Source organism: Triticum urartu, chromosome 5 (genome assembly GCF_003073215.2).
Source record: "Triticum urartu cultivar G1812 chromosome 5, Tu2.1, whole genome shotgun sequence".
NCBI classification, from domain to species: domain Eukaryota; kingdom Viridiplantae; phylum Streptophyta; class Magnoliopsida; order Poales; family Poaceae; genus Triticum; species Triticum urartu.
This window is the reverse complement of record NC_053026.1, coordinates 562125158-562138508: the sequence shown is the minus strand read 5'-3', so window position 1 is coordinate 562138508 and position 13351 is coordinate 562125158.

Here is a 13351-nt window from a genome sequence, read left to right as displayed (position 1 = left end):
TATTGCTATTGCTTTCTTCATGACTTATACATGTTCCTTTGACTATGAGATTATGCAACTCCCGAATACGGAGGAACACCTTGTGTGCTATCAAACATCACAACATAACTGGGTGATTATAAAGATGCTCTACAGGTGTCTCCGAAGGTGTTTGTTGGGTTGGCATAGATCGAGATTAGGATTTGTCACTCTGAGTATCGGAGAGGTATCTCTGGGCCCTCTCGGTAATGCACATCACTATAAGCCTTGCAAGCAATGTGACTAATGAGTTAGTTGCGGGATGATGCATTACGGAACGAGTAAAGATACTTGCCGGTAACGAGATTGAACTAGGTATGATGATACTGATGATAGAATCTCGGGCAAGTAACATACCAATGACAAAGGGAATAACGTATGTTGTCATTGCGGTTTGACCGATAAAGATCTTTGAAAAATATGTAGAAACCAATATGAGCATCCAGGTTCCGCTGTTGGTTATTGACCGGAGAAGTGTCTCGGTCATGTCTACATAGTTCTCGAACCCGTAGGGTCCGCACGCTTAACGTTTGATAACGATTTGTATTATGAGTTATGTGTTGTGACAGCCTGGTTTTTGCCTTCTCTCTTTTTCCGGACTTTCTTTTGCAATTGCTTTGGATTTGGAGTTTTGAATCAATTCAAATGGACTTGAACACTTGGGCCTACCCTTGATTTTCACCCAAGTGACCCATCCACCTCTAACTCACTTCTCCTTCTCTGAAAAACTCTCACCAAAGCCCAAGGACATTTTCTTCCCTGAAAAGCACTTCAGAGAAGTATGCTCCAAAGCAACCCTCATTTTCTTTGCCCACAAAAATCTGAGAAAATTCCCAAATATTCTTTGAACCCTAGGGCACTGATGTCTACTACACAACCTTCTTCTTGTAGACGTTGTTGGGCCTCCAAGTGAGAGGTTTGTAGGACAGTAGCAAATTTCCCTCAAGTGGATGACCTAAGGTTTATCAATCCGTGGGAGGCGTAGGATGAAGATGGTCTCTCTCAAGCAACCCTGCAACCAAATAACAAAGAGTCTCTTGTGTCCCCAACACACCCAATACAATGGTAAATTGTATAGGTGCACTAGTTCGGCGAAGAGATGGTGATACAAGTGGTATATGGATGGTAGATAAAGGTATTTGTAATCTGAAATTATAAAAACAGCAAGGTAACTAATGATAAAAGTGAGCGTAAACATTATTGCAATGCGTTGAAACAAGGCCTAGGGTTCATACTTTCACTAGTGCAGGTTCCCTCAACAATACTAACATAATTGGATCACATAACTATCCCTCAACATGCAACAAAGAGTCACTCCAAAGTCACTAATAGTGGAGAACAAACGAAGAGATTATGGTAGGGTACGAAACCACCTCAAAGTTATTCTTTCCAATCAATCTGTTGGGCTATTCCTATAAGTGTCACAAATAGCCCTAGAGTTCATACTAGAATAACACCTTAAGACACAAATCAACCAAAACCATAATGTCACCTAGATACTCCAATGTCACCTCAAGTATCCGTGGGTATGATTATACGATATGCATCACACAATCTCAGATTTATCTATTCAACCAACACATAGAACCTCAAAGAGTGCCCCAAAGTTTCTACCAGAGAATCACGATGAAAACGTGTGCCAACCCCTATGCATAGGTTCATGCGCGGAACCCGCAAGTTGATCACCAAAATATACATCAAGTGAATCACGTGATATCCCATTGTCACCACAGATACGCACGACAAGACATACATCAAGTGTTCTCAAATCTTTAAAGACTCAATCTGATAAGATAACTTCAAAGGGGAAACTCAATCCATTACAAGAGAGTAGAGGGGGAGGAGAAACATAAGATCCAACTATAATAGCAAAGCTCGCGATACATCAAGATCGTGCCAAGTCAAGAACACAAGAGAGAGAGAGAGAGATCAAACACATAGCTACTGGTACATACCCTCAACCCCGAGGGAGAACTACTCCCTCCTCATCATGGAGAGCACCGGGATGATGAAGATGGCCACCGAAGAGGGATTCCCCCTCCGGCAGGGTGCCGGAATGGGTCTAGATTGGTTTTCGGTGGCTACAGAGGCTTCTGGCAGCGGAAATCCTGATCTATTGTGCTCCCCGATGTTTTTAGGGTATATGGAGATAGATAGGTGGAAGAAGTACGTCAGGGGGGCCACGAGGGGCCCACGAGGGTGGAGGGCGCGCCCAGGGGGTGGGCGCGCCCCCTACCTCGTGGCCTCCTCGAGGCTTCCCTTACGTGCACTTCAAGTCTTCTGGGCTTCTTTCCTTCCAAAAATGAGTTCTGTGAAGTTTCATGTCAATTGGACTCCATTTGATTTTCCTTTTCTTCGAAACCCTAAAACAAGGTAAAAACAGAAAGTGGCACTGGGCTCTGGGTTAATAGGTTAGTCCCAAAAAATGATATAAAAGTGTATAATAAAGCCCATAAACATCCAAAACAGTAGATCATATAGCATGGAGCAATCAAAAATTATAGATACGTTGGAGACGTATCAGCATCCCCAAGCTTAATTCATGCTCGTCCTCGAGTAGGTAAATGATAAAAACAGAATTTTTGATGCGGAGTGCTACTTGGCATAATTTCAATGTAATTCTTCTTAATTGTGGTATGAATATTCAGATCCATAAGATTCAAGACAAAAGTTCACATTGACATAGAAATAATAATACTTCGAGCATACTAACTAAGCAATTATGTCTCTTCAAAATAACATGGCCAAAGAAAGCTATCCCTACAAAATCATATAGTCTGGTTATGCTCCATCTTCACCACACAACATATTTAAATCATGCACAACCCCGATGACAAGCCAAGCAATTGTTTCATACTTTTTATGTTCTCAAACTTTTTCAATCTTCACGCAATATATGAGCATGAGCCATGGATATAGCACTATAGGTGGAATAGAATGGTGTTTGTGGAGAAGACAAAAAGGGAGAAGATAGTCTCACATCAACTAGGCGTATCAACGGGCTATGGAGATGCCCATCAATAGATATCAATGTGAGTGAGTAGGGATTGTCATGCAACGGATGCACTTAGAGCTATAAGTGTATGAAAGTTCAAAAAGAAACTAAGTGGGTGTGCATCCAACTTGCTTGCTCACGAAGACCTAGGGTATTTTGAGGAAGCCCATCATTGGAATATACAAGCCAAGTTATATAATGAAAGATTCCCACTAGTATATGAAAAGTGACAACATAGGAGACTCTCAATCATGAAGATCATGGTGCTACTTTGAAGCACAAGTGTGGTAAAAGGATAGTAGCATTGCCCCTTCTCTCTTTTTCTCTCATTTTTTATTTTTTTATTTGGGCCTTCTCCTTTTTTATGGCCTCTTTTTCTTTTTTATTTTTTTATTTGGGCTTCTTTGGCCTCTTTTATTTATTTATTTATTTTCGTCCGGAGTCTCATCCCGACTTGTGGGGGAATCATAGGCTCCATCATCCTTTCCTCACTGGGACAATGCTCTAATAATGATGATCATCACGCTTTTATTTACTTACAACTCAAGAATTACAACTCGATACTTAGAACAAGATATGACTCTATATGAATGCCTCCGGCGGTTTACCGGGATGTGCAATGACTCATGAGTGACATGTATGAAAGAATTATGAACGGTGGCTTTGCCACAAATACGATGTCAACTACATGATCATGCAAAGCAATATGACAATGATGAAGCGTGTCATAATAAACGGAACGGTGGAAAGTTGCATGGCAATATATCTCAGAATGGCTATGGAAATGCCATAATAGGTAGGTATGGTGGCTGTTTTGAGGAAGGTATATGGTGGGTTTAAGGTACCGGCGAAAGTTGCGCGGTACTAGAGAGGCTAGCAATGGTGGAAGGGTGAGAGTGCGTATAATCCATGGACTCAACTTTAGTCATAAAGAACTCACATACTTATTGCAAAAATCTATTAGTTATCGAAACAAAGTACTATGCGCATGCTCCTAGGGGGATAGATTGGTAGGAAAAGACCATCGCTCGTCCCCGACCGCCACTCATAAGGAGGACAATCAATAAATAAATCATGCTCCGACTTCATCACATAACGGTTCACCATACGTGCATGCTACGGGAATCACAAACTTCAACACAAGTATTTCTCAAATTCACAACTACTCAACTAGCATGACTCTAATATCACCATCTCCATATCTCAAAACAATCATCAAGCATCAAACTTCTCTTAGTATTCAATACTCTATATGGAAGTTTTTACTATTCTTGGATGCCTAGCATATTAGGATTATTTAAGCAAATTACCATGCTATTTAAAACTCTCAAAATGATATAAGTGAAGCATGAGAGTTCATCTATTTCTATAATACCACCACCGTGCTCTAAAAGGATATAAGTGAAGCACTAGAGCAACAACAAACTACTCCGCAAGATATAAGTGAAGATCAATGAGTAGTCGAATAATTATGCAAATATGTGAAGACTCTCTAACATTTAATAATTTCATATCTTGGTATTTTATTTAAACAGCAAGCGAAACAAAAATAAAATGAAATGACGCTCCAAGCAAAACACATATCATGTGGCGAATAAAAATATAGCTCCAAGTAAAGTTACCGATGGACGAAGACGAAAGAGGGGATGCCTTCTAGGGCATCCCCAAGCTTAGGCTTTTTGGTTTCCTTGGATATTACCTTGGGGTGCCTTGGGAATCCCCAAGCTTAGGCTCTTGCCACTCCTTATTCCATAGTCCATCGAATCTTTACCCAAAACTTGAAAACTTCACAACACAAAACTTAACAGAAAACTCGTGAGCTCCGTTAGCGAAAGAAAACAAAATACCACTTCAAGGTATTGTAATGAACTCATTCTTTATTTATATTGGTTTTAAACCTATTGTATTCCAACTTCTTTATGGTATATAAACTATTTTACTAGCCATAGATTCATCAAAATAAGCAAACAACACACGAAAAACAGAATCTGTCAAAAACAGAACAGTCTGTAGTAATCTGGATCAACCGTATACTTCTGGAACCCCAAAAATTGTAAAATAAATTGCTGGACCTGCATAATTTATCTATTAATCATATGAAAAAAGAACTAACTAAAAATCACTTTCCAAATAAAAATGGCAGCAATTCTCGTGAGAGCTAAAGTTTATGTTTTTTACAGCAAGATCAACAAGACTTTCCCCAAGTCTTCCCAACGGTTCTACTTGGCACAAACACTAATTAAACACATAAAACCACATCTAAACAGAGTCTAGATGAATTATTTATTACTAAACAGGAACAAAAAGCAAGAAACAAAAATAAAATTGGGTTGCTGTTGGGGAACGTAGTAATTTCAAAAAAATTCCTACGCACACGCAAGATCATGGTGATGCATAGCAACGAGAGGGGAGAGTGTTGTCTACGTACCCTCGTAGACCGACAGCGGAAGCGTTATGACAACGCGGTTGATGTAGTCGTACGTCTTCACGGCCCGACCGATCAAGCACAGAAACTACGGCACCTCCAAGTTCTAGCACACGTTCAGCTCGATGACGATCCCCGGACTCCGATCCAGCAAAGTGTCGGGGAAGAGTTCCGTCAGCACGACGGCGTGGTGACGATCTTGATGTTCTACTGTCGCAGGGCTTCACCTAAGCACCGCTACAATATTATCGAGGATTATGGTGGAGGGGGCACCGCACACGGCTAAGAGAACGATCTCCAAGATCAACTTGTGTGTCTAGAGGTGCCCCCTGCCCCCGTATATAAAGGAGCAAGGGGGAGGGGCGGCCGGCCAGGAGGAGGCACGCCACGGAGGAGTCCTACTCCTAGGAGTCCCTCCTTTTTCCTTGTCCAACTAGGAGAGGGGGAAGGAAGGGAGAGAGGAGAGGAAGGAAAGGGGGGGCGCCGCCCCCCTCCTTGTCCAATTCGGACTAGAGGGGGAGGGGGCGTGCGGCCTGCCCTGGCCGCCCCTCCTCTTCTCCACTTTGGGCCCATGAGGCCCATTAACCCCCCGGGGGGGTTCCGATAACCCCCCGGTACTCCGGTTTTATCCGAAACTTCTCCGGAACACTTCCGGTGTCCGAATATAGCCGTCCAATATATCAATCTTTATGTCTCGACCATTTCGAGACTCCTCGTCATGTCCGTGATCACATCCGGGACTCCGAACAATCTTCGGTACATCAAAATATATAAACTCATAATGAAACTGTCATCGTAACGTTAAGCGTGCGGACCCTATGGGTTCGAGAACAATGTAGACATGACCGAGACACGTCTCCAGTCAATAACCAATAGCGGAACCTGGATGATCATATTGGCTCCTACATATTCTTACGAAAAGATCTTTTATTCGTCAAGACCGCATAACAACATACGTGTTCCCTTTGTCATCGGTATGTTACTTGCCCGAGATTCGATCGTCGGTATCTCAATACCTAGTTCAATCTCGTTACCGGCAAGTCTCTTTACTCGTTTCGTAATACATCATCTCGCAACTAACTCATTAGTTGCAATGCTTGCAAGGCTTATGTGATGTGCATTACCGAGAGGGCCCAGAGATACCTCTCCGACAATCGGAGTGACAAATCCTAATCTCGAAATACGCCAACCCAACATGTACCTTTGGAGACACCTGTAGAGCTCCTTTATAATCACCTAGTTATGTTGTGACGTTTGGTAGCACACAAAGTGTTCCTCCGGCAAACGGGAGTTGCATAATCTCATAGTCATAGGAACATGTATAAGTCATGAAGAAAGCAATAGCAACATACTAAACGATCGGGTGCTAAGCTAATGGAATGGGTCATGTCAATCACATCATTCTCCTAATGATGTGATCCCGTTAATCAAATGACAACACATGTCTATGGTTAGGAAACATAACCATCTTCGATTAACAAGCTAGTGAAGTAGAGGCATACTAGTGACGTTTAGTTTGTCTATGTATTCACACAAGTATTATGTTTTTGGTTAATACAATTCTAGCATGAATAATAAACATTTATCATGATATAAGGAAATAAAACAATAACTTTATTATTACCTCTAGGGCATATTTCCTTGAGTCTCCCACTTGCACTAGAGTCAATAATCTAGATTACACAGTAATGATTCTAACACCGATGGAGCTTTGGTGCTGATCATGTTTTGCTCGTGGAAGAGGCTTAGTCAACGGGTCTGCTACATTCAGATCCGTATGTATCTTGCAAATCTCTATGTCTCCCACTTGGACTAGATCCCGGATGGAATTGAAGCGTCTCTTGATGTGCTTGGTTCTCTTGTAAAATCTGGATTCCTTTGCCAAGGCAATTGCACCAGTATTGTCACAAAAGATTTTCATTGGACCCGATGCACTAGGTATGACACCTAGATCGGATATGAACCCCTTCATCCAGACTCCTTCATTTGCTGCTTCCGAAGCAGCTATGTACTCTGCTTCACATGTAGATCCCGCCACAACGCTTTGTTTAGAACTGCACTAACTGATAGCTCCACCGTTTAATGTAAACATGTATCCGGTTTGCGATTTAGAATCGTCCGGATCAGTGTCAAAGCTTGCATCAATGTAACCATTTACGATGAGCTCTTTGTCACCTCCATATACGAGAAACATATCCTTAGTCCTTTTCAGGTATTTCAGGATGTTCTTGACCGCTGTCCAGTGATCCACTCCTGGATTACTTTGGTACCTCCCTGCTAGACTTATAGCAAGACACACATCAGGTCTGGTACACAGCATTGCATACATGATAGAGCCTATGGCTGAAGCATAGGGAACATCTTTCATTTTCTCTCTATCTTCTGAAGTGGTCGGGCATTGAGTCTTACTCAATTTCACACCTTGTAACACAGGCAAGAATCCTTTCTTTGCTTGATCCATTTTGAACTTCTTCAAAACTTTGTCAAGGTATGTGCTTTGTGAAAGTCCAATTAAGCGTCTTGATCTATCTCTATAGATCTTAATGCCCAATATGTAAGCAGCTTCACCGAGGTCTTTCATTGAAAAACTCTTATTCAAGTATCCATTTATGCTATCCAGAAATTCTATATCATTTCCGATTAGTAATATGTCATCCACATATAATATCAGAAATGCTACAAAACTCCCACTCACTTTTTTATCAATACAGGCTTCTCCAAAAGTCTGTACAAACCCAAATGCTTTGATTACACTATCAAAGCGTTTATTCCAACTCCGAGAGGCTTGCACCAGTCCATAAATGGATCGCTGGAGCTTGCACACTTTGTTAGCTCCTTTTGGATCGACAAAACCTTCCGACTGCATCATATGCAACTCTTCTTCCAGAAATCCATTCAGGAATGCAGTTTTGACATCCATCTGCCAAATTTCATAATCATAAAATGCAGCAATCGCTAACATGATTCTGACAGACTTAAGCATCGCTACGGGTGAGAAGGTCTCATCATAGTCAATCCCTTGAACTTGTCGAAAACCTTTTGCGACAAGTCGAGCTTTGTAGACAGTAACATTACCGTCAGCGTCAGTCTTCTTCTTGAAGATCCATTTATTCTCAATTGCTTGCCGATCATTGGGCAAGTCAACCAAAGTCCACACTTTGTTCTCATACATGGATCCCATCTCAGATTTCATGGCTTCAAGCCATTTTGCGGAATCTGGGCTCACCATCGCTTCTTCATAGTTCGTAGGTTCATCATGATCTAGTAGCATGACTTCCAGAACAAGATTACCGTACCACTCTGGTGCGGATCTTACTCTGGTTGATCTACGAGGTCCAGTAGAAACTTGTTCTGAAGTTTCATGATCATCGTCATTAGCTTCCCCACTAATTGGTGTAGGTGTCACAAAAACCGTTTTCTGTGATGTACTACTTTCCAATAAGGGAGTAGGTACAGTTACCTCATCAAGTTCTACTTTCCTCCCACTCACTTCTTTCGAGAGAAACTCCTTCTCTAGAAAGTTTCCGAATTTAGCAACAAAAGTCTTGCCTTCGGATCTGTGATAGAAGGTGTAACCAATAGTTTCCTTTGGATATCCTATGAAGACACATTTCTCCGATTTGGGTTCGAGCTTATCAGGTTGAAGCTTTTTCACATAAGCATCCCAGCCCCAAACTTTAAGAAACGACAACTTTGGTTTCTTGCCAAACCATAGTTCATAAGGCGTCGTCTCAACGGATTTCGATGGTGCCCTATTTAAAGTGAATGCGGCCATCTCTAAAGCATAACCCCAAAACGATAGTGGTAAATCAGTAAGAGACATCATAGATCGCACCATATCTAGTAAAGTACGATTACGATGTTCGGACACACCATTATGCTGTGGTGTTCCGGGTGGCGTGAGTTGCGAAACTATTCCGCATTGTTTCAAATGTACACCAAACTCATAACTCAAATATTCTCCTCCACGATCAGATCGTAGAAACTTTATTTTCTTGTTACGATGATTTTCAACTTCACTCTGAAATTCTTTGAACTTTTCAAATGTTTCAGACTTATGTTTCATTAAGTAGATATACCCATATCTGCTTAAGTCATCTGTGAAGGTGAGAAAATAACGATATCCGCCACGAGCCTCAACATTCATTGGACCACATACATCTGTATGTATGATTTCCAACAAATCTGTTGCTCTCTCCATAGTACCGGAGAACGGTGTTTTGGTCATCTTGCCCATAAGGCACGGTTCGCAAGTACCAAGTGATTCATAATCAAGCGGTTCCAAAAGTCCATTAGTATGGAGTTTCTTCATGCGCTTTACACCGATATGACCCAAACGGTAGTGCCACAAATAAGTTGCACTATCATTATCAACTCTGCATCTTTTGGCTTCAACATTATGAATATGTGTGTCACTACTATCGAGATTTAAGAATAGACCACTCTTCAAGGGTGCATGACCATAAAAGATATTACTCATATAAATAGAACAACCATTATTCTCTGATTTAAATGAATAACCGTCTCGCATCAAACAAGATCCAGATATAATGTTCATGCTCAACGCTGGCACCAAATAACAATTATTTAGGTCTAATACTAATCCCGAAGGTAGATGTAGAGGTAGCGTGCCGACCGCGATCACATCGACTTTGGAACCATTTCCCACACGCATCGTCACCTCGTCCTTAGCCAATCTTCGCTTAATCCGTAGTCCCTGTTTCGAGTTGCAAATATTAGCAACAGAACCAGTATCAAATACCCAGGTGCTACTGCGAGCATTAGTAAGGTACACATCAATAACATGTATATCACATATACCTTTGTTCACCTTGCCATCCTTCTTATCCGCCAAATACTTGGGGCAGTTCCGCTTCCAGTGACCAGTCTGCTTGCAGTAGAAGCACTCAGTTTCAGGCTTAGGTCCAGATTTGGGTTTCTTCTCCTGAGCAGCAACTTGCTTACTGTTCTTCTTGAAGTTCCCCTTCTTCTTCCCTTTGCCCTTTTTCTTGAAACTAGTGGTCTTGTTGACCATCAACACTTGATGCTCCTTCTTGATTTCTACCTCCGCAGCTTTCAGCATTGCGAAGAGCTCGGGAATTGTCTTATCCACCCCTTGCATATTATAGTTCATCACGAAGCTCTTGTAGCTAGGTGGAAGTGATTGGAGAATTCTGTCAATGACGCAATCATCTCGAAGATTAACTCCCAATTGAATCAAGTGATTATTATACCCAGACATTTTGAGTATATGCTCACTGACAGAATTGTTCTCCTCCATCTTGCAGCTATAGAACTTATTGGAGACTTCATATCTCTCAATCCGGGCATTTGCTTGAAATATTAACTTCAACTCTTGGAACATCTCATATGCTCCATGACGTTCAAAACGTCATTGAAGACCCGATTCTAAGCCGTAAAGCATGGCACATTGAACTATCGAGTAGTTATCCGCTTTTCTCTGCCAGATGTTCTTAACGTCGTCAGTTGCATCAGCAGCAGGCCTGGCACCCAGCGGTGCTTCCAGGACGTAATTCTTCTATGCAGAAATGAGGATAATCCTCAAGTTACGGACCCAGTCCGTGTAATTGCTACCATCATCTTTCAACTTTGCTTTCTCAAGGAACGCATTAAAATTCAACGGAACAACAGCACGGGCCATCTATCTACAATCAAACATAAACAAGCAAGATACTATCAGGTACTAAGTTCATGATAAATTTAAGTTCAATTAATCATATTACTAAAGAACTCCCACTTAGATAGACATCCCTCTAATCCTCTAAGTGATCACATGATCCAAATCAACTAAACCATGTCCGATCATCACGTGAGATGGAGTAGTTTCATTGGTGAACATCACTATGTTGATCATATCTACTATATGATTCACGCTCGACCTTTCGGTCTTCGTGTTCCGAGGCCATATCTGTTATATGCTAGGCTCGTCAAGTTAAACCTGAGTATTCTGTGTGTGCAACTGTTTTGCACCCGTTGTATTTGAACGTAGAGCCTATCACACCCGATCATCACGTGGTGTCTTAGCACGAAGAACTTTCACAATGGTGCATACTCAGGGAGAACACTTTTACTATGATAATTTAGTGAGGGATCATCTTATAACGCTACCGTCAATCAAAGCAAGATAAGATGCATAAAAGATAAACATCACATGCAATCAATATAAGTGATATGATATGGCCATCATCATCTTGTGCTTGTGATCTCCATCTTTGAAGCACCATCATGATCACCATCGTCACCGGCGCGACACCTTGATCACCATCGTAGCATCGTTGTCGTCTCGCCAATCTTATGCTTCCACGACTATTGCTACCGCTTAGTGATAAAGTAAAGCATTACAGCGCAATTGCATTGCATACAATAAAAGCGACAACCACATGGCTCCTGCCAGTTGACGATAACTCGGTTACAAAACATGATCATCTCATACAATAAAATTTAGCATCATGTCTTGACCATATCACATCACAACATGCCCTACAAAAACAAGTTAGACGTCCTCTACTTTGTTGTTGCAAGTTTACGTGGCTGCTACGGGCTTAAGCAAGAACCAATCTTACCTACGCATCAAAACCACAATGATAGTTTGTCAAGTTGGTGTTGTTTTAACCTTCGCAAGGACCGGGCATAGCCACACTTGGTTCAACTAAAGTTGGAGAAACTGACACCCGCCAGCCACCTGTGTGCAAAGCACGTCGGTAGAACCAGTCTCGCGTAAGCGTACGCGTAATGTCGGTCCAGGCCGCTTCATCCAACAATACCGCCGAACCAAAGTATGACATGCTGGTAAGCAGTATGACTTATATCGCCCACAACTCACTTGTGTTCTACTCGTGCATATAACATCAACACATAAAACCTAGGCTCGGATGCCACTGTTGGGGAACGTAGTAATTTCAAAAAAAATTGCTACGCACACGCAAGATCATGGTGATGCATAGCAACGAGAGGGGAGAGTGTTGTCTACGTACCCTCGTAGACCGACAGCGGAAGCATTATGACAACGCGGTTGATGTAGTCGTACGTCTTCACGGCCCGACCGATCAAGCACCGAAACTACGGCACCTCCGAGTTCTAGCACACGTTCAACTCGATGACGATCCCCGGACTCTGATCCAGCAAAGTGTCGGGGAAGAGTTCCGTCAGCACGACGGCATGGTGACGATCTTGATGTTCTACCGTCACAGGGCTTCGGCTAAGCACCGCTACAATATTATCAAGGATTATGGTGGAGGGGGCACCGCACACGGCTAAGAGAACGATCTCCAAGATCAACTTGTGTGTCTAGAGGTGCCCCCTGCCCCCGTATATAAAGGAGCAAGGGGGAGGGGCGGCCGGCCAGGAGGAGGCGCGCCAGGGAGGAGTCCTACTCCTACCGGGAGTAGGACTCCCTCCTTTTTCCTTGTCCAACTAGGAGAGGGGGAAGGAAGGGAGGGAGGAGAGGAAGGAAAGGGGGGGCGCCGCCCCCCTCCTTGTCCAATTCGGACTAGAGGGGGAGGGGGCGCGCTGCCTGCCCTGGCCGCCCCTCCTCTTCTCCACTTTGGGCCCATGAGGCCCATTAACCCCCGGGGGGTTCCGGTAACCCCCCGGTACTCCGGTTTTATCCGAAACTTCTCCGGAACACTTCCGGTGTCCGAATATAGCCGTCCAATATATCAATCTTTATGTCTCGACCATTTCGAGACTCCTCGTCATGTCCGTGATCACATCCGGGACTCCGAACAATCTTCGGTACATCAAAATATATAAACTCATAATGAAACTGTCATCGTAACGTTAAGCGTGCGGACCCTATGGGTTCGAGAACAATGTAGACATGACCGAGACACGTCTCCAGTCAATAACCAATAGCGGAACCTGGATGATCATATTGGCTCCTACATATTCTG